Below are 27,873 nucleotides of genomic sequence, written 5' to 3'. Positions count from 1 at the left end.
GCCAGCACAATGCCTGGCTAATAGTAAATGCTTAATACCTCCTGGCTATTATGGTAGTGCATCTAATCTGGGGTGGAGGTGTGTTCTGGGAGACCCCTAAAGCAGTAGGAGCAATGTGGAAGAGATCTGGAATCATGGCATATGAAGATGACTATCCTTGGGGGACATGAAATCTGTCTTCAGATATACGGGTATAGGCCTCTGAGCCACAGCGATACAAGATGGCAGCCACCGTGGGCTTGGAAGTAAAAGTCCCTTGTGATTTCTGGCATTGGAAGAACTTGGAGAAGGCCAGAAAGGAGTAAAAGATGGCACAGCTAGCTGGGATCTGGAAAATAACAATGACAGGACACTTACAAGATGGACATGGATGATGATTGGGCCACCAATAACAATTTATGAAAACCAGATAGACACCCTTAAAATAGAATGTGGACCTAAATACCCAGAAGCACCTCCCTTTTATATGATTTGTAACAAAACTTCATCTGAATGGAGTTAATAATTCAAATGGAGTGGTGGACCCAAGAACCATATCAGTGCTAGCAGAGTGGCAGAATTCATATAGCATCAGAGTTGTTCTGCAATAGCTTTGGTGCCTAATGGTGTGTAAAGAAAATATGAAGCTCCCTCAACTGCCTGAGGCACACTCTGATAGTTCAGATGGTAAAGAATCTGCCTACAATGCAGGAGACCCGGGTTCAATCCCTCAGTCAGGAAGATCCCCTGGAGAAGGAAATGGCAACCCACTCCAGTTTTCTTGCCTAGAGAATCCCATGGAAAGAGGAGCCTGGCGGGCTACAGTCCATGGGGTCACAAAGAGTCGGACACGACTGAGTGACTAACACTTTGACTTTTTTCTTTTTTTTTTTTTAAACAAATATTTATTTATTTGGGTGCCCTGGGTCTTAGTTGCAGCATGCGAACTCTTGGTTGAGGCATGTGGGATCTAGTTCCCTGACCAGGGATCAAACCCAGGCCCCCTGCATTGGGAGTATGGAATCTTAGCTCCTGGACTGGCAGGGAAGTCCCACTTTCACTTTTTCAACTGCCTGATGGAGAGTGTTACATCAGTTAATCAAAAAGGAAAATCACAGACTCTCCCCTACCCGCCTTCCATTTAAGCAGTCTTCATTTTCCACAGTAGTAAATTTTATAGATATGTCTTATAGACCTCAAAGTACTAGAAAGGAAGCTCCCATTCAAGGGCAGCTTAAGATACTATAACTGATGTTAATTTTTTGTCCATTTGAAATGTATGTTTTGCTCTAATAAATCATCCTGCCAAAGGTAAGCACTGTCTGCATAGTCGAACTTCTGAGATCAAGAAAGTATGTTTTAATTGATTCCTGTCATAACTGGTGGGGCACATCTAACTCAACTATGAAAAAACACCTCACACAGTCACCTTGCTGCTGATTATATGGCCTGGGGTCTCTGCCTTCTCCCCTTTCCCCTCCCCCTGCCTCCCTCCCTCCCTGCCTGCAATAGCCCTCAGCTTGGGTTGGCTTGCTAGAGTAGATATGAAGGTTTCCAGTCACAGCCTGTGGGATACTACTGAGTGGGTGAGGGTGCTTTGCCCACATCCCTGATCTCTTCCTCTAAGTCTTAAATGATGCCTCCTTCCAAGCCATCATCCTTTCCCCCACCCTCCACTACCACCCTTGGCTGAGGCACAGATTGTAACCCCCTCTGCTCCCTTCCTGAAACTGGCCTTTAATGAGGAATTCAGGACTTTCCCCATATCTTCTCACCCCACCTTAATTGAAGGGTGCTACTTTTTCCTTCCTCCTCCTCAAGTCCCTTTTTGCACCATCACCACCCAGCAGTTTCCAATGATACTTCCTTACTTTTGACCAGAAGCCATCAGGTAAGGCTGGAAAGAGTCTCTGACCTCCCTCATTTAGTTTTGGAACCACATTTATTTACTCTTCACCAGATCCCTCAGTTGAGAAGATCCTATGGAGGAAGGCATGGCAACCCACTCTAGTATTCTTGCCTGGAAAGTCCCATGGACAGAGGATCCTGACAGGCAACAGTCCATAGGGTTGCACAGAGTTGGGCATGGTTGAAGCAACTTAGCACGCACGCACCAGCCTGGAGAATGAATATTGGGTTCTCACCCCATCACCCTCTGCTGTCATCGTCAGCTGATGTGTTTTATTTATTTATTTTTTTTTAAGCTCAGGTTTTGATAAGGTAAAAAGAATAGTCACCAGGGTCACTCAGACCTGCCAGCTCTGAGTCCTTGGTGGTTACACTTGGAGAAAGGCCCCAGAAAGCACCTGCAAACACACACAATCTTTCTGAATGAATTTTTTTTCTTTTCCTGTAATTGCTTTGCTCTTAAAAATTGAAGAAGTTATGAACAGGGCTCTCATTCGGTCATCCTTGCAGTTCATTTAGGTCTGATTTGAAAGCTGATAGCCGGAACAAAAAGAACCTTGAATTTGGTGCATACTTTGGTTTTGGTACTGCTGCTTCTCTTGGGCATTAGCAGGGATTAAGAAAGAACTCTGTGCACAGCAGATCCTTGAAACTCCTGGCAAATGGCTGATTTTTCCACTTTTCTGTTCAGGACCACTAAATGCTTGGATATGGATGCATACTGAAATAAAACCATTTCGCTGTGTTCGAAGATTTTATATATGAATATGTTCTCATTGTTTTTCAAGAGATAGAAATCCAACTTAAACTCAATTTTTTAGAAAAGGAAATTAGTAACTTTACCCCTAACTTTGGGTTTCCTTTGTGGCTCAGCTGGTAAAGAATTCGCCTGCAGTGCAGGAGACCTGGGTTCGATCCCTGGGTTGGGAAGATCCCCCGGAGAAGGGAAAGGCTACCCACTCCAATATTCTGGCCTGGAGAACTCTATGGACTGTATAGTCCATGGGGTCGCAAAGAGTCGGACACAACTGAGCGACTTTCACTTTCACCTTCACCCCTAACTTAAAAGTTTAGGGAAATACTAACTTTGGGCCTCATTAGATACATGGATTTAGACACCATCCTTAGGATTTATCTTTTTCTCTCCACCACTCTGTCTATCCCGCCTTTCCTCTGTGTTGATTCCATTCTCAGGTAGACTGTCCTCTCGTAGTGTAAAGATTGTTGCCAAGGACACCAAACTTTCTCTTAACTCCTCAGCGATTCAACCAATTTCCAAAATATCCTGAAATTGATTTTCCAGGTTGTCAGGTGTCCTGTAGCAGAGGCAGTTTTTCAGATGTGAGCAATCCAAGGTTGAACTCTGGACAACCAAGCCTGGGTCACATGTCTGTTCCTGAATGAACCCCATAACCAAGGATTTGAAATGCTCCATGTGACCACCCTGGGTCACACATTTGTTCCTGAGCTGCACGTCCCCCCAGTAATAGTGAGGAGATGGGGTTTCTAAGCACACTCAGGTAGCTTTCCCAGAAGGTGTGGGAATGAATGAAAGACAAATGAAAGCAATATATGTATGTCCTCTATGGCTGCATTAGGGACCTGGTGGCAAATAGTAAACAGAATCTTTCCTCTACTTGGCTGACTGCTCATCTGTTGTTCTGGCTGGTTCACTGTGCGCTTGGTAGAGTCTAGGTGGAGAGAGGCTGAAATTCATTCAGATTCCAGCGTTAACATTCTCTGATTTGTTCAGATTCCAGCATTAACATTCTCTAATTCACTCAGATACCAGCATAAACATCCTCTGATTCGTTCAGATCCCAGTGTTAACATTCTCTGGGGCTGTTCTCCTCCTGTGTTCAGTGGACCCAAGAGCTCCTGAGTATATAACATATCATCCAACCTGGGACCACTGTGAGAATGAAAGGAAATAAGTCTGCTAGGACAACAGACAGAAGCCAGGGCTGCCCCAGGAGCTCTGGGACTTGTGACTGTCCTAGATTCTGCCCCTGTTGACAGAACCCTTACTGTGCTGGGTCTGGGGCAAAGCGGCGAAAAAGGTATCAATTTGGGATGTTTATTCCAGCTTCTTTCTCTCCATGAACTGGAGCCTGCCAGTCTCCTCTGTCTCTGGGATTTCCCAGGCAAGAATACTGGAGTGGGTTGCCATTTCCTACTCCAGCCCATCCACCAACGCAGGATATTCCCATTTATGTGTGTTTTCTTAGTGTCTTTCATCAAAGTTTTACAGTTTTCGTTGTACAGATCTTTTACCTCCTTGGTTAAATTAATTTCTAAATATTTCATTTTTTGATTGCATTGTAAATGGGATATTTAAATTTCTTTTTTGATTAGTTTGTTCTTAGTATATAGTATAGTATATAGAAACACAACTGATTTTTGTGTTGATTTTATATCCTGCAACTTTACTGAATTCATTTATTAGTTCTAACAATATTTTACTGGTATCTTTAAAATTTTCTTTATATAAGATCACATCATCTGCAAATAGGGATAGTTTAACTCTTTCCTTTCCAATTTGGATGCTTCTTTTGCTTGCCTAATTGCTCTGGCTAGATTTTCCAGTGTTTTCTTTTAAATGTGGTTGATGTACAATACTCCATTTGTTTCAAGTTTACAACATGGTGATTCAACATTTAAATACATTACAAAATTCCGATACTATATTGATTGGAAGTAAAAGAGTGGGTACCCTTGTCTTATTCCTGGTCTTAGAAGAAGAGTTTTCAGCTTTTCACTATTGATTTTGATGTTAGCTGTGCGTTTGTGATAAATGGCCTTTATCATGTTGAGATACATTCCTTCTGCACTTAAGTTGTTGAGAATTTTTATCATGAAAAAAATGTTGAATTTTTCCAATGCTTTTTCTGTGTCAGTTGAGATGATTATACGTTTTTATCCTTTATTCTGCTAATGTGATGTATCACATTTGTTGGTTTGCATACATTGAATCATTCTTGCAACCTAGCAATTCATAAACAAAAGAATGAAATTGGGTCCTCATCTTACATCACACACAAAAATTAACTTGAAATGTATTAACATGAAACTATTCATCTCCTAGAAGAAAGCAAAGAAAAAGCTCTTTGACATCTGTCTTGGCAATGATTTGGGGGAAATGACACCCATAGCATAAGCAACAAAAGCAAAAATGAACCAATAGAATTATACCAAACTAAAAGTCTTCTATACAACAAAGGAAGCCATTAACAAAATGAAAAGGCTATGCACAGAATGGAAGAATATATTTGCAAACCATATATCTGATAAGGGGTTAATATAAAAAATATATAAGGAACTCATACAACTCAGCAGCAAAAAGCAAACAACTCAATTAAAAATAGAAAATGATGCTGTTGAAAGTGGAAGATGGGATAGCTCTGTGAGCCATTTTATTTTTATTCCTTCTACGGGGGCCAGCATCATAGACTTCAACTATATTTATTTATTTTCTTCCTTAGAGAATTCTGTACTCTGGATAGAAAGTGTTCTTTTCCTCTTCACTTTGGTACCTACATTTTTGTATTTGGCATTGTACTCCTGAGTTTAGGGGACGGAAAGAGTAGCTAGAAGAATCTAAGTGCCCTCATGTGATTTTGGGGACCTTGTGCTATTTGAAATCTCTTCAGATTATTTCTTGGGTATATCACCTCTTAAGAATGAATTGCTCATGAGTTTAATTTCATGTTTTTTCTGGACAAATATGGGGTTTGCCAGGCTAGGACTTAATTTGATAATAGCATTCTAGTAAGTAAAAGTTTAAATACTTTCCATTGCCTGATGAGAAGGTATAGTCTATGCAAATTAATCATATTAAAATATTTCTCAGTCAGTTCAGTAGCTAAGCCATGTTCAACTCTTTGCAGCCCCATGAACTGCGGTACACCAGGCTTCCCTGTCCATCACCAACTCCCAGAGCTTGCTCAAACTCATGTCCATTGAGTCGGTGATGCCATCCAACCATCTCATCCTCATCCCCTTCTCCTCCTGCCTTTAATCCTCCCCAGCATCAGGGTCTTTTCTAAGGAGTCAGTTCTTCGCATTTCTATCAACTGCTTATTATATCAGTAGTCATTCTTACAGGATTTAATAAACAGTTTATGTGTTCCATCCTCAAAGAAACCCTCTCTTAACTTCTATGGCAACTCATTTGTACTGTTCTAAGGACCCTTTTTCTCATTACTACCTTCCTTTGTATAAGAACAGTATTTCTCCTTCTAGACTGTAAGCTCCATAAAGCCTATGACCGTGTTTCCCACCGCCATGTCTCCACAATGTCCTGCAGAGGACAGGCGATCCTCAATGTTTTGATGGGTGAATGAACATATGATTTGGAATTTAGGAGAGGACGAATTGATGCCTTTTTAAAAAAAAATACATTTAAAAAGCAAATTTGCAAAATACAGAGATAAATAGAAAACAGACATTATCTATACCCCTGTTATTGACAGTCACTATAAATACTTCAGTTTATCTTTTTTCCTTAATATATATTTAACAATATATTTTGCCACAAAACTGCAATAGTACTTAAATGCAGGTTTGCATCTTTTTTAAAACTCCTTACTACGTAGTTTGAGCATTTCCTAAGTCATTAAATATTTTTCCAAAACACCATTTTGAATGGCTACATAATATTTCAGTGATGACTAGATAATGATTTACTTGTGGACATTGGATTGATTGTCATATGGGCTATTTTAGACATGCTTTGATGGACATCTTTATGCAAAAATAGAATGCACAATTTGGTATGTTCTTAGAAATGAATTTATTATGCCTAAAGTTTAAGAGTTTTTGATACATATTTTCAGTTCCCTTCCATTTGTCTCCATGTGTACGTGTGTGCTGTGTGCTAACTTGCTTCAGTCATGTCTGACTCTGTGTGACCTTATGAACTGTAGCCTGCCAGGCTCTTCTGTCCATGGGTATTCTCCAGGCAAGAACCCTGGAGTGGGTAGCTGTTCCCTTCTCCAGCTATTTTTCCTCAAAAGTGTCTCCAAATAGTCATTTAGTAGATTTATACTTTATTCACAGGAGTGACACAGAGGAGGACCACCTTATTGCAAATAGTAATAGAGAGATCTGCACAGCAAGGTAAATTTAGAAAATGCTTCTCTCTCATTTCTTTTGTACCTAGGAGTTATTTTCTACCCAAGCAGATATTATTTCCATCTTACAAATGAAAAAAAAAAAAAAACCTAAAGTTTGAGAAGATTAAATGATTTGTTCAAGATCGCATAGCTCATCAGAAGTTTTATGTTTTTTTCAACCACACGTGTTTGAGACACAAAGAGGAGATGGGGTGATTACATGGAATGACAAATTCAACAGATGTAATATAAATAACCTTTGATGGTTGGAAATAGAATCTCAAAGGAGAGAGTGGCACATTTTGTGAATAGATTAGTAAAAAAAACCTTTTGGAGCTAGGGCTGTCAATTTAGATTCTAGGAATATTTCATGAAGGGTAGTCCTTAAACTTAAACTCCAAAACCTCAGAAATACTTTCCAGAAATATCTTGATAACTTTCTATCTTTGTGATCCCCTAATTATGTCTGGTTGGAGATTACATTCTAGGCTAGAAGTGATTTTATCAGGAGGAAAGGTTGTCTAGAACTTGTTTTAGGTTCCCAGGCACTGTCAGAGCTAGAAGGGACTTTAGAAATCATTTTAATTCCCTCATATAAACTAAGTCACAGAGAGAAGTAACTCACTCAGGGTCATACAAGGTCTACACAAGATCACACAAGGTCTACGCAGTGCAGATCTGACAGAGTACAGAGAAGGAAACAGGTTAAAATAAAGCAAAGCAATTTTTTTTTTTAAAGTTCTGTACCAAAGGAGGTCTTAATTCACTCAGCACAGTATGAGTATTCCTATTGTGTTACATCCAAATGCAGTTTCAGTTTACACATAATGCAAGGAAATGTCTCTGTAAATCTCTCAAATGAGCTTTCCTGTTTTTTTTTTATTATACTTTTTTTTTTAACTTTTAGTTAAGTGATTTACTTAATAGAATCTTTTGAGAGTCATACAAATAAGAAAACAGAGTCATGTATTACCAGGCATCTTAGTAAAGTGTAAGTAAATCAGATCAGTTGTTTCTGAACCTGGTTGATTTTCAAAATCACTTGGAGGACTTTTTGAATAAACAGATTCCCAGAGTCCCACTCCGAGGATTCTGATTTAGTAGATCTGATGAATTAGACTGCTTCCTCCCAAACTTATTTTTTAAAAAAGAAAAGATTTTCAGTTGTAAACTTGATCCTTGAAAATAAGATCATGAATTCACAAGAAGCTTAATACATAACACAGAATGCTTTTTTTGAAATGTCAAAGTCAAGTGACCATTCCTGTTTAAAAATTAATTTGGGGTGACAATAGATACTAAATGTCTATGCAAAATGGCCCTATACTTAGAAATGTCTGAAAAAGTTAAGTTAGGAAAGCAGTAATAGTCAATAAATGGATTTTCTGTTGTATAAATGTTTATACAGATGTTTTAAGTGAGACTTTTGAAAAAAAAAAAACCCATAGGTTGCTGACAGCAGACAACTTTGCATATGTGTGTTAACAGGAGAATGTGCTGTGTTTCAAATGAATGGGGAAGCGGGTCTAAATGACTTTCAGATTAGCTGGAACAGATGGAAGGGTCACAGTTGAACAACTTGACACACCAGCATAAAGGCAACATTGGAGTGGAGTTCATTGCCTCTGACAGATACTGTCAGTCAACCCCAGTGCTCTCTCAAGTTAACCAACAGCCTAGGCCTTTAAAGATTTTTAAAAAAGAATTATTTTAAAAAGTATTTTGAGAAAAGAACTAGAGCTTATCTTTTTTTTTTTTTTCCCAGGACAAAACTCTATCCGGGACCCACTAAGGATTTTAGAAACAAAGCATTAGATTATAGACATTTTGGAAACTAGTATGCTATAACTTGGAATTAGGGCCTTTCAGTAATAAATCATTTTGTAAAAATTTTGTCCATATGATGGCTTTTGAGAATCTTATTGTCACACTAATTAAAACACAGTGCAGAATACCAGAATGAAGGAAATGCAAGTGTTTTTTCCTTAACTATTCAGCGTGTATTTTGATCCACTGTTGTCATAGCAATGAAGTGAAGTGAAAGTCACTCAGTCATGTTCAACTCTTCGGGACCCCATAGAATGTAACCCACCAGGCTCCTCTGTCCATAGGATTCTCCAGGCCAGCATTCTAGAGTGGGTAGCTGTTCCCTTCTCCAGGGGAATCTTCCCCACTGGATAGAACCCAGGTCTCCTGCCTTGCAGATGAATTCTTTACCATCTGAGCCACCAGTAATAATATGTACAAGCAAATATTAAAATATACCATATTTATGTTATTTTTTTCTAGGTCTAACTTTTTAACTTGATATGTGTTAAACTTTGCATGTGGCCCAAATGGTTAAAAATAAAGAACAGAAAGCTTCAAGAATAAGATGAGACTTGGAGGTAGCCTTGCCCCCTCAGGCCACTTAGGGGGACCCTTAAAGAGTCTGAAGACTCTCTCAGACCATCAGCACCAGGTGGATTCACTGTAGAAAGCTACTGTTTTCTTTCCTGCCTCAACACAGCTGATTAATCCAAATTAACACATTGGTTCCTAGGTGCTTCTATGCATGTTGCTAGAAAGGTTGAAATCCTGGAAATTTCAGAAAGATTGCAAAAAAAAAAGAAGCTTACCATTTGCAACAACATGGATGGATCTAGAGGGTATTATGCCAAGTGAAATAAGTCAGATAAAGACAAATACCATACAGTTTCTCTTATATGTGGAATCTAAAAAACAAAGGAAATGTAATGCAATAGAGACAGATGCATAGATACAGAAAACAAACAGAATGCCCGAGAGGAGGGGTTGAGGGGATAAGTGAAATAGATAAAGGAGATTAGGAGGTACAAGCTTCCAGTTACAAAATAAGTAAGTCACAGGGATGAAATGCACAGTGCGTGGAATATAGTCAATAATATGTTAACTTTGTATGGTGACAGATAGTAACTAGACTTACCATGGTGATCATTTTTCCTGTGTGGAAATACTGAATCTCTATGTTGTGCACCTGAAACTAACAGTGTTAGAGGTCAATTATACTTTAGTTGAAAAGAAAAGAAAGGTGTTTGCTATTTGCACATTAAGGAGTGACTCTGATTTTCATCACTGGCTGGCTGTGGACTCCTAATAGTCCCATGGACTCAGAGAGACTGTAGAAAGCAGAGACAAGATGCAAATTATTAGAAGGGAATCTTGCACAATGCATGTCATGACTAAGTGATTACCTTTGTAGATTCATCTCCATTTGCTGAGGCTAGCATCCATTTGAAAAATAGTGGCTTGAGAAGCAGATGAGCCAGTGGAGCATCCTGCTGATGGTATTTCTATGACTCTAGGGGCATTTTAGGAGCTTCCGAGGTGGCACTAGTGGTAAAGAACCTGCCTGCCAATTCAGGAGACCTAAGAGGTGCAGGTTCAATCCCTGGGCCAGGAAGATCTCCTGAAAGAGGGTATGGCAACCCACTCCAGTATTCTTGCCTGGAGAATTCCATGGACAGAGAAGCCATGGCATGCTACAGTCCATAGCATCACACAGAGTCGGACATGACTGAAGCGACTTAGCACACACGCACACACAGTGGTACTTTATATCCTAAAGACATTTTCATAGGACCATGGACTGTAGCCCACAGCTCTAAAGGGTGGAATATGATTCCCTTAACTCTGTGCTTATCCATGTCATAGCATTACCATTGCCTCCACAAACAATGATCCATCTTTGAAAATCTCTTATTCATAGCCTAGAACAGGGAGTCCAAAGAACTGCATGATTCCAGCCTCGTCGCAGCCAATTTTCCGATGTAGACACCTGAATCAAGCTGAGATTGAGTCAGTCAACAGTGATGTTCGTCGGGGTTGTAGGCATGCAGAGTAGTCAACGTGGCTACCCAAAGCCTCATGCAGCTAGAATTTTGAAAGAATAGAAACTAAAAGTTTTGCAGAGGAAACTAATCTGAAAGAGGAACAGCAGATTAGATATGGACAGAGGAATCAAGGTGAGAGATCCGCATGGCTCCAGGTAGAGGAAAAGAGTGGATAATTGTTCTGTTCTCACAAGACCTTGCTGTGCATTCTGTAGTTGGATTGTGGGAAATTCATCTTTATCCTCATACTAAACTTACTTAAATTAATTTGACAAAGTTTCTGTTTTGTACAAGCAAATATTATGACTGGGAAACTATAAAATTTCCATTATTCCTTTAAATTAAAAAAGTTTATTGGGCATCTACTATGTAACTGACATTGTGTCAACCTTTAGGACTACAATAATGAAAAAGGCGATGTTAGACTCCTAAGTAGTTTACAGTTCATGTTAATGTGTCCTGTACTTTCCCAACCATCTTCTCCAAGCCACTTGTGGGGCTTGTACTACAAATGTAGAGAAGTAAACCAAAGTCTTCCTCTGCTTCAATCTGTCTTCCTTTATCCATCCATTTCTTTGCTAACCGGCCCTCTAAGTGCCAAAATGCACTCACTCTGGGTGACTCCAAGGAGGTTCTTTTTCCCATTGTGTTCTGCCTTCCCTTATTTATTTATTTTTTGGCCATGCCACGTGGCTTGCAGGATCTTAGTTCCCCGACCAGGGACCTCTGCAGTGAAAGCATGGAGTCCCAACTACTGGACCGCCGGGAAATTCCCTCTGCCTTCCTATCTTAAAACTTCCTTCTCCATGTCCAATTTTCATAGGTCCCTGCCAAAGAATGACTATGTATTAATGAATCATACATGTGGATGTGTCATTAATGAATTATTGTGGTGTTTGTGTCATTTATCTGTTCTAGGGGGAACAACTATTAAATATTTTTTTATTGTGATAAAATACATATAATCTTAAAGTTGAATATTTCAACCATTATAAGGTGTACAACAATGGGATTTGGTACATACACATCACCCTTACCTAGTTCCAGAATATTTTTATCACCCCCCCCCAATATACACGCACAAAAACCTACCCATTAAGCCCTTATTCTTCATTGCCCCTTCCCCAACCCCTGGCAACCATTAATCCACTTTCTGTCTCTATGGATTTGCCTCTTCTGGACTTTTCATATCTACAGAATCATAAAATATGTGGCCTTTGTGTATGGCTTCTTAACATTTTCAAGATTTGTCTATGCAGTAGTATAGATACTGGGCTTCCCTAGAGGCTCAGTTGGTAAAGAATCTGCCTGCAATGCAGAATATCTGGGTTTGATCCTCGGGTCAGGAAGATCCCCTGGAAAAGGAAATGGCAAACCCACTCCAGTATTCTTGCCTGGAGAATTCCATGGACAGAGGAACTGGGCAGGCTACAGTTCATGGGGTCACAAAGAGTCAGACATGACTATGCAACTTTCACTTTCATAGATACTATTTCATTCCTTTTTATGACTAAATAATATCCCTTGTATAGGTCTAACACATTTTGTTTGTCCATTCATGAGCTGAAGAATATTTGGGTTGTTTTCACCTTCTGGCTATTGTAATTAGGACTGCTGTGAACATTCATGTACAAGTTGTTATTTAAGTGAATGTATTTTTAAAGAGAACTTGATGATATAGAAAAATTACAAAATATTCTTAAAGTGAGTAAAAGCCTATAAAACTATAATTCGAATCAGATTAAATTTTATATTTTAATATATAGGGACTAGATGAACAGAAAAATCTCTGAAAGATTCACTTAATTGTTTCTAAGTCACAGATCTATGGATAAATTCTTTTATACATTTCCAACTTTCTATAATTAACACATGTCATTTTATAACAAGGAAAATCAACTTATTTAGCAACTTATCTAAACAACTTATTTAAAAATTAGTGCTTAGGGGTGAGAAAATAGAGGTAGTGAGGGCTCCGGTTGTTTTGAGGACCATGCCTGGCACAGGAGATGCTCGGTGATGTAGTACTAGTGAAGGAAGAATAATTGAAGGATTTTTAAAAAGATAGGTAACTTAAACATATCCTCAGTCTGCACAAAAGAATCTGGCAAAGAGTGAAAGGGTAATAATATAGGGAGAGAGGAAGAACAAGGTCCCGATCTTAGAGAAATCAGAAAAGGACGTGATCAGAAATAGAGACTGGCCTAAGAATAGGAAAAGCTCCATCTTCCCTTAGATGAAAGGGTGTTTTGGTGAGAGAGCAGGCACATAGAGATAAACTGTAGGTATATAGAAAAAGTTTGAGGGGTTTCATACCTAATAGACTTAATATTCTTGGTGAAACAGGTTCAGTCAGATATTGGAAAGAGTAGGATAGATTGTGTTGCATCCTTGAGTAAAAACAATGAAAATGTAGAATGTTTAAGGGAAATAACCAGGGACACCCAGGCTTCTGCAGCACTCAGTCTGTCCCTTATTGCCTTCACTGTATTCTAAAATCCATTAGTTATACTTTCCCTGTTTAAGAAAACTATATGTAGATTTTTTTCCCTTTCATTGCCAAATTGATCCTGTTTTATAGATGCAATAGCTTCTAGAACATATTGATAATACAGTTTGGAGATGTTTCTATAGTTCTCTTTTGCTTTTAGGGCTGGATATCTTCTCACATCAACTCTTTCTTTGGAAGTGCTTAATATTGCTGTATATCCAGAAAATTCTTTCTCTTTGCTCATCCTTACACTTGGAAGTTTTTATTTGTCCAGTATTGAGGTTTCTATGATTGATTATGTGTCACCTTTATATACCTCTTTAAACTCAGATGAAAGGGAACATACACACCAGATTTATGTAGTGTTGCTTTTTCATTCAGAGTTAGGTTGGACTGTATTAGAGATATGAAATAACATTATTTTAAATGAGAGAGAGATTTGTGTTGTATGTAAAGATCTGAAGAGAACCATTCTAGGGCTGGTAAGGCAGGTCTCTCCAAGTCCTGAGAAACTCAGGCTCCTTCTCTCTGCCACAGTCAGGGTATGTTTCCTATGCCCATGGTTCAAGACAGAGTTCTAGCCACCACCCCCACATTCCAGGTAACAAGATAGAGGAAAGGGGAAAGAAGAGACTAAGGGAAGTTTATGGAAGCTACCACACGATGCTTTTACTTCCATTTCATTGGCTAGGACTTAGTCACATGACTGAATCCTACCTGCAGGGCAGGCTGGGAGACGCACATTTTATTCTAAGTGGTCATCTGCCTCATTAAACAGTGCACTGTTTAGCCGGGAGAGGGGAATGGTTATGAGGGGCAACCCATAGTTTATGTCACTCAATGATCAGAGAAGTCACTTCATCTACGGGAGTAGAAGGAAGCAGTCACCAGCAGTGTCAAGGAAAGGATACGTGTGTAAGATGTTTCTTCTTACACAAGAACATGTTTCTTGTGTGTAAGAAACCCACAAGATGTTTGTAAGATGTGTGTAAGATGTTTCTTCTTTGGGTAGAGTTGTCTGAGTTAACCTCACTTAGTCTCATCTCTAACTTGCAGGACTGCTCTTTCAAGGATCTACCTTTGGCTGGGTTCTCTGTGCATTTTGACTGACCATCCATCCATGTCAGGTATGGTCTTTCCAATAGGATTCCCATTCCTTTTGTGTTAAAGCATTCTGCCCTTCTACAGGCTTTAGGAAGCTTGAAATTTGATTTACTTTATTGATTTCCCCCAGGAAATGTTGCAAGCTAGAGGTTGCTATCTGAATTCCATTGGGGTTTCTTCCACGGACAACTCATGGCATTCTGGTGGGCCATCCAGAAACATGGTACTGCTTGTATTATAATCTGCAGTAACTAGAAATTATAAACCCATTCAACTAACTTTAAGGAAGGGGGAGTTTTTGTGAGGATGCACAGAAACTGAATCTGGTACCAGAAAACCACCAGTACCTCAGGTAGCTGCTCTCTTGGTCTCTCCTATGGGCCATGTGGTTTTTCATAATGATGTTACAGCTTCATACATCTCTGGTCCAGGTTCTTTGATCTCTATCACCCAGCATCCTCCTAGACTCTGTGAGCCTGTGGTCCCAAGCAGACACCCCAGCCTCAGGTTTGCCTCAAGACTCTTCTGTTCAGCTGTAGAAGCTACTGTCTTGTTCTTGTTCATCACAGAAGAATCTGGATTGACCCAGCTCCATTATGCTAAAAGGCTTTTCAGGCATGAATCACAGCTTACTGGACAGGTTGCTCTTCAGTCCACGGTTGCCCCGGTTCACCTCAGCTGAGGCATAGAGCAGGGCGCGAAGCATACAGTGCCCAACGTGGCTGTTACGAGCAGTGGGGACTGTAGCTCTCGCTGGGCTTCTCTGCAGTTGCTTCTAACCTAGGTTGTCTCCAGGACTGTTCCATATCCATTGTCTTCTTAGCCAACAAGAATAAATGCCAGTCTCCTTAGCCATGCGTTCAAGGCTGCACCCTCTTAAATGTGCCACCTTACTGAGCATGCCTCCCACTCTCACCCTCTTTGCCAGTCTCCCTGAACTATTTACTGCAAAACCCACCATAGATATTCCCACCTCCAGGCCTTTGCTCACACTGTCTACCTTGCCTTCCCCACTCCTGTCAACCTTCAAAGGCCAGTCAAAGTTGCTCTTCCTTTTAACAATAACAGCTACTGCTTGTTGAACATCTGCCAAGAGCCAGGTATTCTCCCAGATACTTTACATATCCAACCTCATTTAATCTTCTCTACTTACCTTTCCTTGGAGAAGGAAATGGCAACCCACTCTAGTATTCCTGCCTGGAGAGTCCCGTGGACCGAAGAGCCTGGCAGGCTACAGTCCATGGGGTCACAAAGAGTTGGACACGACTAAGTGACTTACACACACACACACTTACTGACCTTTCAGAGTAGGTATTATTCCCATTCTACAGCTAGATAAAAGAAGGGTTGGAGGAGTTAAAGTACTTACACAAATTCATGCAGGGAGTAAATGTCAAAGTTGGAATTCTGGCCCCAGAGTCTGATTCAGAGTCTGTACTTTTTCTTAACCCATGCTAAGTCATGAAGAATTTCCTGATAACTTGAAACCTGATTTTCTTGACCTGTTTTGAATAGTACTTGATGGCTATTCTGAATGACTGGTTTAACATTTAATAGATGATATGGTTGTCTTTTGGGGTGTGAACCTTCCTTCCTCAATTAAACTCTAAACCAATGGTTCTCAATGGGCTGGCAGTGCCCCTCAGAGGCATTTTGTAAATATTTATGTGTGGCGACTGGTGATCACATTGATTGGCGAGGACTACTGTCATATACTATGCAGAGGCAATGCACAGGATAGTCCCAGACAATAATTACACCACAAGTCACAAAATTTTGTGGTATTCTACTAGATATTCAAGGTTAAAAACTTTTTGTAATTGTCTAAGGCTCAAACCTAACTCTGGTTTTTTTTTTTTATTTTTTATTTATTTTTAATTGAAGGATAATTACTTTATCGTATTGTGTTGGTTTCCACCAAACATCAACATGACTCAGCTAAACTCTGTTTTACCTATTTTTTGTTCTTGTTCAGTTGCCAAATCATGTCCAACTCCACAACCCCATGAACTGCAGCACGCCAGGCCTCCCTGTCCCTCACCATCTCCTGGAGTTTGCCCAAGTTCACATCCATTGCATTGGTAATGCCATCCAACCATCTCATCTTCTGTCACCCCCTTATCCTCCTGCCTTCAATCTTTCCCATCATCATGGTCTTTTCCAGTGAGTCAGTTCTTCACATCAGGTGGCCAAAGGATTGGAGCCTGTAGACTCCAAGACACCTGTAGACACCAAGTAATCTTTGCACAGTTTAACATAGAGAATTTCCCAGGAATGTAGCAACCATTGTTAAAAAAAAAAAAAAAAAAAAAGAAGGGCTAATACACACACATACACACATATAAATATTTTGCTTTACATAATTTTGCTGTTTTCTGTCAAACCTCAACATGAATCAGCCATAGGTATACATATATCCCCTCCCTTTTGAACCTCCCTCCCATCCCCCCCACCCCACCCCTCTAGATTGGTACAGACCCCTGTTTGAGTTTCCTGAGCCATACAGCAAATTCCCATTGGCTGTCTATTTTACATAAGGTAATGTAAGTTTCTATGCTACTCTTCCCACACATCTCACCCTCTCCCCATGTCCATTTTGTTTAGCCTGGCCTTTGACTGAGTTTTCAACCATTTCAGAAAATTACATCCGCTAATGGCAACACTGTTTGTAGTGCTTGATTCTCCAGCAAAATACAGGTCTATTGGTCCACTTTTATAGTGACCGCATTTACAATAATCCTACATGTAGATGAAAACTTTTGATCTCTCATAACTGTAGTGTAAGCTTCCTCAGGCATTTACATATTTAAATATATGCTATTATAAATTACTTTCCTTTTGTTTCTCCTTTATATCACTGACAGGGGATCACATTGCTTTTTTTGAAATTATATATGTAGGTTGTTGCTGTTCAGTTGCTCAGTTGTGTCCGACTCTTTGCGACCCCATGGACTGCAGCACGCCAGGCTTCCCTGTCCTTCACCAACTCCCGGAGCTTGCTCAAACTCATGTCCATTGAGTCAGTGATGCCATCCAACCATCTCATCCTCTGTTATCCCCTTCTCCTCCTGCCTTCAATCTTTCCCAGAATCAGGGTGTTTTCTAGTGAGTAGTCTCTTCACATCAGGTGGCCAAAGGATTGGAGTATCAGCTTCAGCATCAGTCCTCTAATGAACATTCAGTGCTGATTTCCTTCAGGATGGACTGATTTGATCTCCTTGCAGTCCAAGGGACTCTAGAGAGTCTTCTCCAGTACCACAGTTCAATATGTAGTTTACGTCATATATGATAATGGGTGTGTGTGTTCAGTCAGTCAGTCATGTCCAGCTCTTCGCGACCCTGTGGACTGTAGCCCGCCAGTTTCCTCTGTTCATGGAATTTCCCAGGACAGATTCTTCCTAGGCAAGAATATTGGAGTGGATTGCCATTTCCTACTCCAGGGGATCTTCCTGACCCAGGGATTGAACCCACGTCTCTTGCATTGGCAAGCGGATCCTTTACCAGTGAGCCAGGGAAGCCAGGTTTCTAGGGAAGCCCTGGAAGGTATATGATAAATACCTATAGATTGTTTTAATATAGTAAAAGGGATGTTAACACTATGTATGTAGAGAGAAAAGGATGAAGAAGCAGGGCTGTGAGCCCAGGGAGGGAAAAGACTAAGTCTCATGCTGGTGTGACTTCTCAGGACTCCTGGTGGAGTCCTATGTGCTTTGGAAAGAGAGCAGGAGGTAGATAAACTGAGAGCAGGAAGTGGCTCCAAACAAGACCGGAAGTCCCTTTCTCTCAAAGTTCATTCATGTTTGAAAACTGAATGGCAATGCAATGTCTCTTGTTTCTGAACATGCCTCTTGGGCCCACACTTTCGAGCTTTGACTGTTCTTTTACCTGGAAGCTCATTTCTTCTTTCAACCAATCTTTGCAAGGACAAATCCAGATTTATCTTTTAAGGCACAATTCAAGAGGATTTTCCCGATCCTATCCTTTCACCTGCCGATTCTTGAAAATTGAACTCATCTCTCTTTCTTCTGGACTCCCACAATATTTTGCCTGAACTTCTTTTGTGGCACAGTGGGTTTTTTAAACTATGTCTTAGAGTTCTTTGTATGTAATCTCCTTATCCTACCCTGAGAGTGAGTTCTTGGCCATGAGGATCTTTTATTGACTCATTTCCATATCCCCATACATGGAAGAGGGGCTTCCCAGATGGAACTAGTGGTAAAGAACCTGCCTGCCAGTGCAGGAGACATAAAAGACACGGATTCTATCCCTGGGTCAGAAAGATCCCCTGGAGAAGGGAATGGCTACCCACTCTAGTATTCCTGCATGGAAAATTCCATGGACAGAGGAGTCTGGTGGGCTACAGTCCACACAGTCGCAAAGAGTTGGACATGACTGAGCAAACTTAGCGCACACACACACGTGCGTTGCAGAGGACCAGGCACAGAGTAGGTATTCAGTAGACAGCTGAATGAGTAAGTGAATTACTCACAAGCAGTCCTGCTGAGAGGAAAGATGTCTGAGAGTGATGGGTTCTCTGGGGTGGGTTAGAATTGAGGTGGGATTCCCTTTGAATAATTTCCCCCTGGACTTTGCCTCAGAGAGCTTTGTGCTGATCCTAAAGGGGGACCAACTCGAATAGGACACAAATGCCTTTCTTCTTGTTAAGAGAAAGAATGCTCACGTGCTCAGTGAGGGAGCCTCTTTCCTAGCCTCCAGCCCTCTTGATTTTAGAGGTTCTGATTAAGAATCTGCCTGCAATGCAGGAGACCCGGGTTTGATCCCTGGTTTGGGAAGATCCCCTGGAGAAGTAAATGGCAACCCACTCCGGTATTCTTGCTTGGAAAATCCCATGGACAGAGAAGCCTGGCGGGCTACCTCCAGGGGGTCTCAAGAGTCAGACATGACTGAGTGACTAAACCAGCACCAGCACACACCAATCAGCGTGTGGATCAAAACCATGTGGTTTCACCAAAGAAGTGTTGCTGGTACCTGATATGTCAAAACAAAGACCTCAGAGATGGGTCACCTTGAAGTCTGCATTTTATACCAGTGATGTTCCAGAGGAAATGCTGGGGGAGTAAGAAGAGGAAAGGATGTTGCCCCACTTCTGTCCTCATTTTCCTCTAAATGAGAAATCTCTAAAAGGATCTCTCTTATCTTTCTGGTAGGGAGGCAGCAAAGCATTTATTTTGTTTATTTCACACAATGAAGTAAAAGGTGAACAAAGAATAAAAAGAACAGTAATACAAAGTCTTATATAATATTTTTCCTAAGTGCTCTCATGCCTCAGTGATCTTTGTAAAAGGGGCCTGTGAAGTCATGGGGATATTCACTTCCATTATTTGAATGGGGAAATATAACAAAATGTGTCCACCTAGGGTGTTTTCAAGAGACAGGTGAAAAGTGGACTGCCCTGGTGGCCCAGTGATTAGGAATCCATCTGCCAGCCAATGCAGGGGACACGGGTTCAATCCCTGGTCCAGGAAAATCCCACATGCCACAGAACAGCCAAGCCCAAGAGCTGCAGCTTCTAAGCCTATGCTCCACAACTGCTGAAACCCATGAGCCTAGAGCTTCTGCTCCCCAAGGAGAGAAGCCACCCCTAGGAGAAGCCCTCACCTCAAAACTGGAGAGTAGCCCCCACTTGCCACAACTAGAGATAGCCCAATGGCAACAAAGAAGACTCAGCACAGCCAAAAATAAATAAAGCCCCCAAAGTTTAGAACACGCAAAGAGAGATGAATTAAAAGTAATGAGGAGGAGGTGGTGTCTCCTTCACTGAGAAGCCAGCTTAGAAAGATCTGGATGGCAGCTGGTCAGTGTCAGAGGCCAGAAGACAGTCTTCAGAAGCCAAAGACTGGCCTCAAAGGGCCTCTAAGAGTCTCGCAAATCAGAAAAATAACAAAAGAAAAACAGTAGTAGTATAGTAATAAAAACTATTACTTATTGAATTCTCTGGGACCATGGAAAACATTCTATATACATGATCTATTTGAACCATTGATGGAAAGGAGCCTGTGAGAGAGGGTGTTATTAGTCTTACTTTAAGGATGAGACTGTGACAGGCAAGGGACTTGCCCAAGGCCCTGCACATTAATAAATGGTGGAGCTTGGATTCACAGCCAGCGTGGTGCTAATCTGTCACCCATGCTCGTCTAGGACATTCTGAGGACAAACATGCCCCCAGCGTGTCCCATAGGCATGTCTTTCAAAACCCAAAGAGAGAGGACTCAGATAACAGAGGCTTTTTTCCTTTATTAAAAAAATAACAAACAAACAAACAAAAAAAAACAGGTCTCCTACAACCTAACTAAATAAACCCATGAGAAGAGCAGGAAGAAGGCCAGAGCCTCTGGGAGCTGGCCTTCACCTGAAGAAGAAAGCGCAGAGATTCCTCCTGGGGACCGATGCCCCCATTTTCTTCTCTTGTTTAGGAAAGGGGCTTGGCTGTCAGACTTTGATTCAGAACAGGAGTGCATTCAGAAGCATCCTCTGGCGAGGCTGGGAAGCTGCTCACATCCCCGGAAAATTCAGTGGGAGAAAAAGGTTATGGAAGCGAGTAGGAGTTTATTCAACAGTGTCTGAGGCCTTTCAGAACCATGAGTGAGTGTCTATAAAGAAGCAGTCAAGCATAGGCTGGGAATTATCTCTGTTGGGTGCCTACCTGTGACAGGCCCTCAAGAGCTGCTAAGAGGCTCATTCAGTGCCCGGGGGGGACAATGGGCAGTGGGGACAAACAATTCGGAGGAGTCTATCACTCTGGTGATGTTATCTTTAGCACTGAATAAAACCGGAGTTCCCCCTTTCTGCCTCCTCGTCAGCACTATTTTTAGGAGCCAGTGGTACTTTTCAGCTCTCTTTCACTATTTTTCAACAGGTTCACAAGGGCACGAAGTGCAGTATATAAAAAGAGGATAATGACTGGAGTGCAGGAAAAGGCCCAATGCGCAGAGCAGCCAAGCTTGCCTGGGACTAGAATAGATGAAAGTCCAGAGAAGAGTCAAGAAGAAATGGCATTGTCTGCACGGAGAAACTCCCCATTTTACATACAGTACTTCTGAGATGCTAAAGTAGGCTTTCTGAAGTTCAAAGTTTAGAGGAAAAAGAGTCAGCTCTGAACCGCTCTGAGTGAGAAGTCAGGATAAGGCAAGGCAGTCTTCTCGGCCCCACTGTTCATGGTTGTCTCGTGTGTGCCTTTGCGACCTGGACGCTGATGTGTGAGCTTGCTTTCCGGGGCTGGTTCCATGGGTGTGTGACCTGTGCAGTCACACAGGACCCAAGGGTGGAAGGGCCCACACCTCGTTTAATGCTCTGTCTTGAAATCCTTGAGAATTTTTGAGCAGGGGTCGCCACATTCTTATTTTGCCTTATGCAGCTGCTCTTGGATTAGAGAAGCAGAGAACTGTCAATTTACACAGTCCCAGACACCAGGCCTTTGCTGTGTCAGAATTATATGGGGAATTAAAATATAATGTGTATTATATAAACCCTCGAGTTGTATAATCTGTGTTTTGTTTTTGCTTATGTTTTCATGGCATACATTTTTCCTGTTATAGGGAGAGAGTTGCTGCTGGGTTGGTTTTTTTTTTTTTTTTTTAACTGCATGATATTTTAAAATTCCCCAAGGAGGGGATTTTTTCTAAACCTGTGTCTATGTCTTCTGGTGAATTCTATACTCTGTATTCCACCTGGGACTCCTCATTTGAGCTTCCCCTATGTGATTCCCCGGCCGGAGGCTCAGGGGGAAATGAGATCCTTATTGAAATCTAGGGGGAGCTGGATTCATCTTGTGAAGGTTTTTTTTCTTGGTCTGCTGGGTATATGGAGGAACAAAAGAAAAGTCAGCCTTTTGCTCTTGGCTCAGAGCAAAGATCATAATGCCTGTTATTTCTAAGCCCAGTCGCAACCCCAAAGTTGGTGACGTCCAGAAGTAAGATGACCTTCACTGAGACAGAGGAGAAATTAAAGTTTACACTGTGGGGCAGCATCTGTCTGGATGGGGTTTGGAAGTGTCTCACATTAAAATCAGAGCAGGGCCAAGGGCGAACCCCTGATGATGCCCCGCTCCAAATAAACATTGTTTATTAAAGACCTGTTACCCAACTGACTCTGGATCTGAGGGTTGAAGACAGAAATCATGCCAAACTATGCTATGTAAACTTTCCACCCTTTAAAAAATATTCTAACTGCAAAGGGAAATTATTGCTAACAACAATAATAATGACAACAAACATAGGAAAATTACTGGGATAATGATCTCAGATGTGACTTCAAAGCTTGATGCCTGCACTCCTAACTGTGATCATGGGCAGTGTCCTAATCTCACTGATCCTTGGTTGCTTCATCTCAAAAAGATGGAGGAGACGAGGACCATCCTACTTCTCAAGGCTCTTGGGAGCCTCAGACTTGGCTAATATGTGTCTTAAATCACCCCAAAGTAGATAATGTTGTCATAAATGCATGCTTAGTTGTTCACCCATGTCCAGCTCCTTGCAACCCCATGGACTGTAGCCCGCCAGGCTTCTCTGTCCATGGGATTCTCCAGGCAAGAATACTGGAGTGGATTGCCAGTCTCTCCTCCAGGGGATCTTCCCAACCCAGGGATTGAACCTGGGTCTCCTATATTGCAAGGGGTATTTTCCCACCTGAGCCACCAGGGTTAAAGGCAGTTCTCAGCATTCCAGACTCTATTATTTGGACACAGAGCCCCCTCCCATCCACTCTCCCTCTCAAGCTTCTCAGTCTCAGCGTGCTCAGAGAACAATCTGGGCCCCACATCTGGAATATCCAGGATGCCCGCAGGAGTCAGAACCTCTGTCTATAGCAAGGGTTCTGGAGACCCCACTCCCAACCCCAACCCCTCATCGTGTTCGTGGGGTGCTCATTCACCATGGGCCATTGGAGTGTTACCTCACAGATGGAGCACCCAGTCTGTGGGAAAGAAGAGACCATGACTTATCGGAACATATGGTTTCTTAATTCAAGTTAAAATGTCTGAACCCTGTTGCATCTGGTGCCATTTTAGTTTGTTAAAAATGCCACACAAGGCTGTGACTAAAGGGGAAGAAATGGAGAAAAATACAGTTATTACACACTCAAGAGCCGGGTTTTGCGGCTCATTACCCAGTGGCCTCCGTGACTAATTAGGTTTTGTCACTGTTGCTGGGTCATTATGCCTTAATTTTTTTGCATAGTTATTCAGCCGTCACTTGAGGAAAAATGAAGTAGAGAAATACCCTTCTCTGTCCCTCCTGCTCTGAATCACTCAGGCTAAAAAAAAAAACTCTCCCGGCAGAGAGTACCCGAAACTGATGAAATGATCATTTTGCCACAAAGGGACAAAGAAGTGTTAGTGGATTAAAGAGGCGCTTCTTTATCTGATGGCAAAGACCTCATTGAGGAGCGGAGGGCACAATTCAGTGGGGGAAGATCATTAACTTTGAAGTCAGTCATCCAAAGATAATGTTTGTCCCTTTGCTTCCTTTGTTGTCCAACTGGCCTTAGCAACCTCTATTTTTAAACTCATCCTTGAAAAACTGGGGGAAAATGCATAATAAAACAGAGGCCTTAGGTCTTCCACAGGCTGCAGGCCTAGGTTAATTTTTGCTGGCAGCAGAGGAAATTGAAGACACCATGGTATTAGCACAGTGGGGCTTGTGTTGGGTCTGGGAGAGTAAAAGGACCCATGGTGAGAGGGGAGACATTGGTGTCAATCACAGGGCCGGACGCCACAATGGCTGGTAATTGGCGTGGGTCCACCTTCTACGTCTGTCCCGCTGAGCCCGCAGCCCCCGGCCCACTCTTGAGCCCCATCGCTAACAAGTAAACAATTTATCAGGGTTAGGTCTCCTGCGGGTTGCTCATCACACGCTCCATTCAGCCCTGGTACACCCCCCCAACCCCCGTGCCAGCCCCGCCACACACACAAAAATTTACGTACACCGTGCAATTTGGGGCAGACGCACCATGTAACAACAAATTTACAACAGGCCTACCATGAAAATGGCTGTGTCAATATAGCTGCGAACTGGGGGTGGCAGAGCAGCTGTGTCGGGCCAGGACTGGTGGCCCCCAGAGGACGTCAGGGGGAGGGGGCCACAGGCATCGGACCCTCTCGGAGCTCATTATGACCCCTGCATTTCTGACACAATAATTCACACAGATGCTCACTAGAATCAGTCAATGTCTTCTAAAGAGCCTAGCCATTTTCATGTCACTTTCTGGATTTGTTTGTTCACTTTTTGAGTGGGTCGGGGCTCTTTAGGGTCCAGAGTACAGGTCTTGGGGACTGTGATGAGAATTTTGACAGAGTTGGCTGTTGGATAGAAAAGAGAACTCTAGACTGTTCAGAACCCCCAGCCCCATCTCTTTCACCAACCATGTGACCTTGCTTTACATTACCAGTTTCATACCTGATTGGCGTGTTTTGCAGATTGCATGAACTTCTGGGCAGTTATGTATCTGGTATCACAAATAACTCTGTATTAATAGATAAGAAACTTCTGTTGAGCATCTCCTACATGCCAGGCTTTATCTCATCTCTAGGAAAGAAATGTCACCAATCTTTTACAGAGCAGGTAAGTGAAGCTTCAAAAAGAAAAAAATAGTGAGTACCAGAAATGGAAGTTAGAACCAGCTCTGTCTGCCTAAAGTTGATTCTGTCTCCTTGCAGTTTTGCTAGGAACCAGTAGTCTTAGGGAATTTGAGATACACCATCTCATTTTCAGATTGATAAAACAGAATTCTGTCTAGCGGAAAACTATTCTTTGGAGGACAGGAATGAGAAGGGAAATTCCTTTGAGACGTGCAGAGCTTGTCAAAACGTGGATTTTTTGTTTGTTTATCAATTTCTAACAGTCTGTCATTGACTTTTACTGGTTTTTTAGTCCAATCCAAGATATTCTCAATTATTAAACACACACAGTTTCATGTGCCACCAAGAAAGAAAAATTCCTGCCATTTATAATTTTGTGCTGTTAATCATAGGGCTTCTGCCTATTTAGGAGATTAAAATGTAGGAAAGTGCATACTTCAGAGTCAAATATATATATTCACACACACACACACACATATATATAGTGAATTGAAAGTTACTCAGTCATGTCCAATTCTCTGAGACCTCATGGACTATATAGTCCATGGGATTCTCCAGGCCAGAATACTGGAGTGGGTAGCCTTTCCCTTCTCCAGGGCATCTTCCCAATCCAGGGATCAAACCCAGGTCTTCCGCATTGCAAGCAGATTCTTTACCAACTGAGCCACCACGGAAGCCCATATATGTATACACACAAACACATATACTTGGATTTCAGCATCATAGGGCTGGTAATTCCTTCCAAGTTCTTCTTGGAAAAAGCGGTGACTTGTTTTGCTTTCTCATCTCTTTCTCAGATGCCAAGAGTCAAGGCCAGTCAGGACTTAGGCAGTAGCCACTGCATAAATAATAAAAGAGGAAATGAGTGAGTAAAGTTGCCCATGTCTTTCTTAAGCTTCTGCTCCTGAAGGGAGGTAGAAATTGCACTTTGGAGAGGAATACTTTCTGTCCTGTCCATGTTTTATATTTTCACCTAGAGATGAAGGAAGTTGAGGCCAGAGGTCCCTTCTTGGTGTTTGCATTTGGAAGTCTAGCTGATCCTGGTTCCCTGGGGTTTTTGTGTGGAGTGACCTGAGCCACTCTGCGGGGAGGGAAAGGGACTGTCTTCCCAGCCAGGAGTCTCAGCGCCATTGTCCTCTGTAGCAGCTGAGCAAAAGAGCAATTTTATGCTAATCAGTGTACATGAAATGAGCTTTTTTTTTTTTTAAACCAAATTTATTTCTTTCACTTGGAAACCCAGTAAAGGAGCTGAGGGTCACAGCCACTTTCCTCGGTGAGGCACACAGCCGGGGCAGCCTTGGTCAGGAATGTGTGCAAGGCAGTGGAGAACTTGACAGAACCCGCCTGGCCTGGCCATCTCTGCAGTTTGTTCTTCAAGCTGGGACCCCATGCATTTGGGGGTGGTGTTGTAGCGGGCTGTCTTTGTGGAAAGGAAAGAATACACTTACCTATTTGAGGAGAGAATTGTCCACATTAGAGGGAGAGGGGAATTGTCTGCAGTATCAAAAGCAAAGGAAGCAGAAAAGAACCTGCACGAACTAGACCTACACAAGAGAGCTCTGTGGGTGAGGCTTCCAAAATAAGGCAAGTCCTTTGAAAAAGCAAAAGACATTTATGACACATAATCTGCTGAGCACTCTCCATCCTTCACGATGTGTCTCCAACTTCGTTACATCTCCTTCAAGCTTCCTGGGCTCCCATGCTCCTGCCAGCCTCTGAGCAGATGCTGAACTTACCAGATTCGACCTTGCCCCATTGCATCTATTGCAGTGATTGACTTTTCATTTGTCTGTCTTATCTACTGCATCTCCAGCTGTCATAATCTTATGCATTCGCTTCCGGTTCTGAATCAACTGACCCTTCCTCTTCCATGCAGCCATCCCTGATTTCTTACATCAGGAAGGAGGTGGTCTTTCCTTCCAGTCAACCCCAGCGACACTATCCGTGAGTTCCCAGGGTGTCTTGTGTGATAGTCATTTTGTGTCATTTCATAAATAGAGCTTAGGACTACCCAAGACTTACAGCAGGTTGCTATAGGCTTCAAGGGGCTGTGTCTGGGAGACACTCTCTCCATTAAGTAAGGACACTAAGATGGACACAGAATAGACAATTAGAAATACAGTTTCCAGGGAAATTTTTGTAACTTTCTTAGAATAAAAGAGGATATCTTTAATATTAAAAAGGCAAAACAAAAGGAGGCAGGTAGGGTTGTCTCGTATTCCCATCTTTTGAAGAATTTTCCACAGTTTGCTGTGATCCACACAGTCAAAGGCTTTAGTGTAGTCAATGAAGCAGAAGTAGATGTTTTTCTAGAATTCTCTTGCTTTTTCTATGATCCAACAGATGGTGGCAATTTGATCTCTGGTTCCTCTGCCTTTTCTAAACCTCGCTTGAACACCTGGAAGTTCTCGGTTCGTACTATTAAAGCCTAGCTTGGAGAATTTTGAGCATTACTTTGCTAATGTGTGAAATGAGTGCAATTATGCAGCAGTTTGAACATTCTTTGGCATTGCCTTTCTTTGAAATTGGAGTGAAAGCTGACCTTTCCCAGTCATGTGGCCCCTGCTGAGTTTGGCATATTGAGTGCAGCACTTTAACAGCATCATTTTTTAGGACTTGAAATAGCTCAGCTGGAATTTCATCAGCTCAACTAACTTTGTTCACAATGATGCTTCCTAAGGTCCACTTGACTTCACACTCCAGGATGTCTGGCTCTAGGTGAGTGATCACACCATTGTGATTATCTGGGTCATTAAGATCTCTTGTATATTTCTTCTATGTATTCTTGCCACCTCTTCTTAACAGCTTCTGCTTCTGTTAGGTCCATACCAT

At 41.8% G+C, this 27,873-nt stretch overlaps 1 pseudogene; it reads left to right on the top strand.

Moving 5' to 3' along the window:
* The first annotated feature begins 221 nt into the window (after nt 1-221).
* LOC122431465 lies at nt 222-24,600 on the top strand (annotated as a pseudogene).
* The last annotated feature ends 3,273 nt before the right edge of the window (nt 24,601-27,873 follow it).

This window comes from Cervus canadensis, chromosome 29 (assembly GCF_019320065.1).
Source record: "Cervus canadensis isolate Bull #8, Minnesota chromosome 29, ASM1932006v1, whole genome shotgun sequence".
Lineage (NCBI taxonomy): Eukaryota > Metazoa > Chordata > Mammalia > Artiodactyla > Cervidae > Cervus > Cervus canadensis.
Note: the sequence above shows the minus strand (reverse complement) of the source record. Positions and strands in the feature narration are given on the sequence as shown.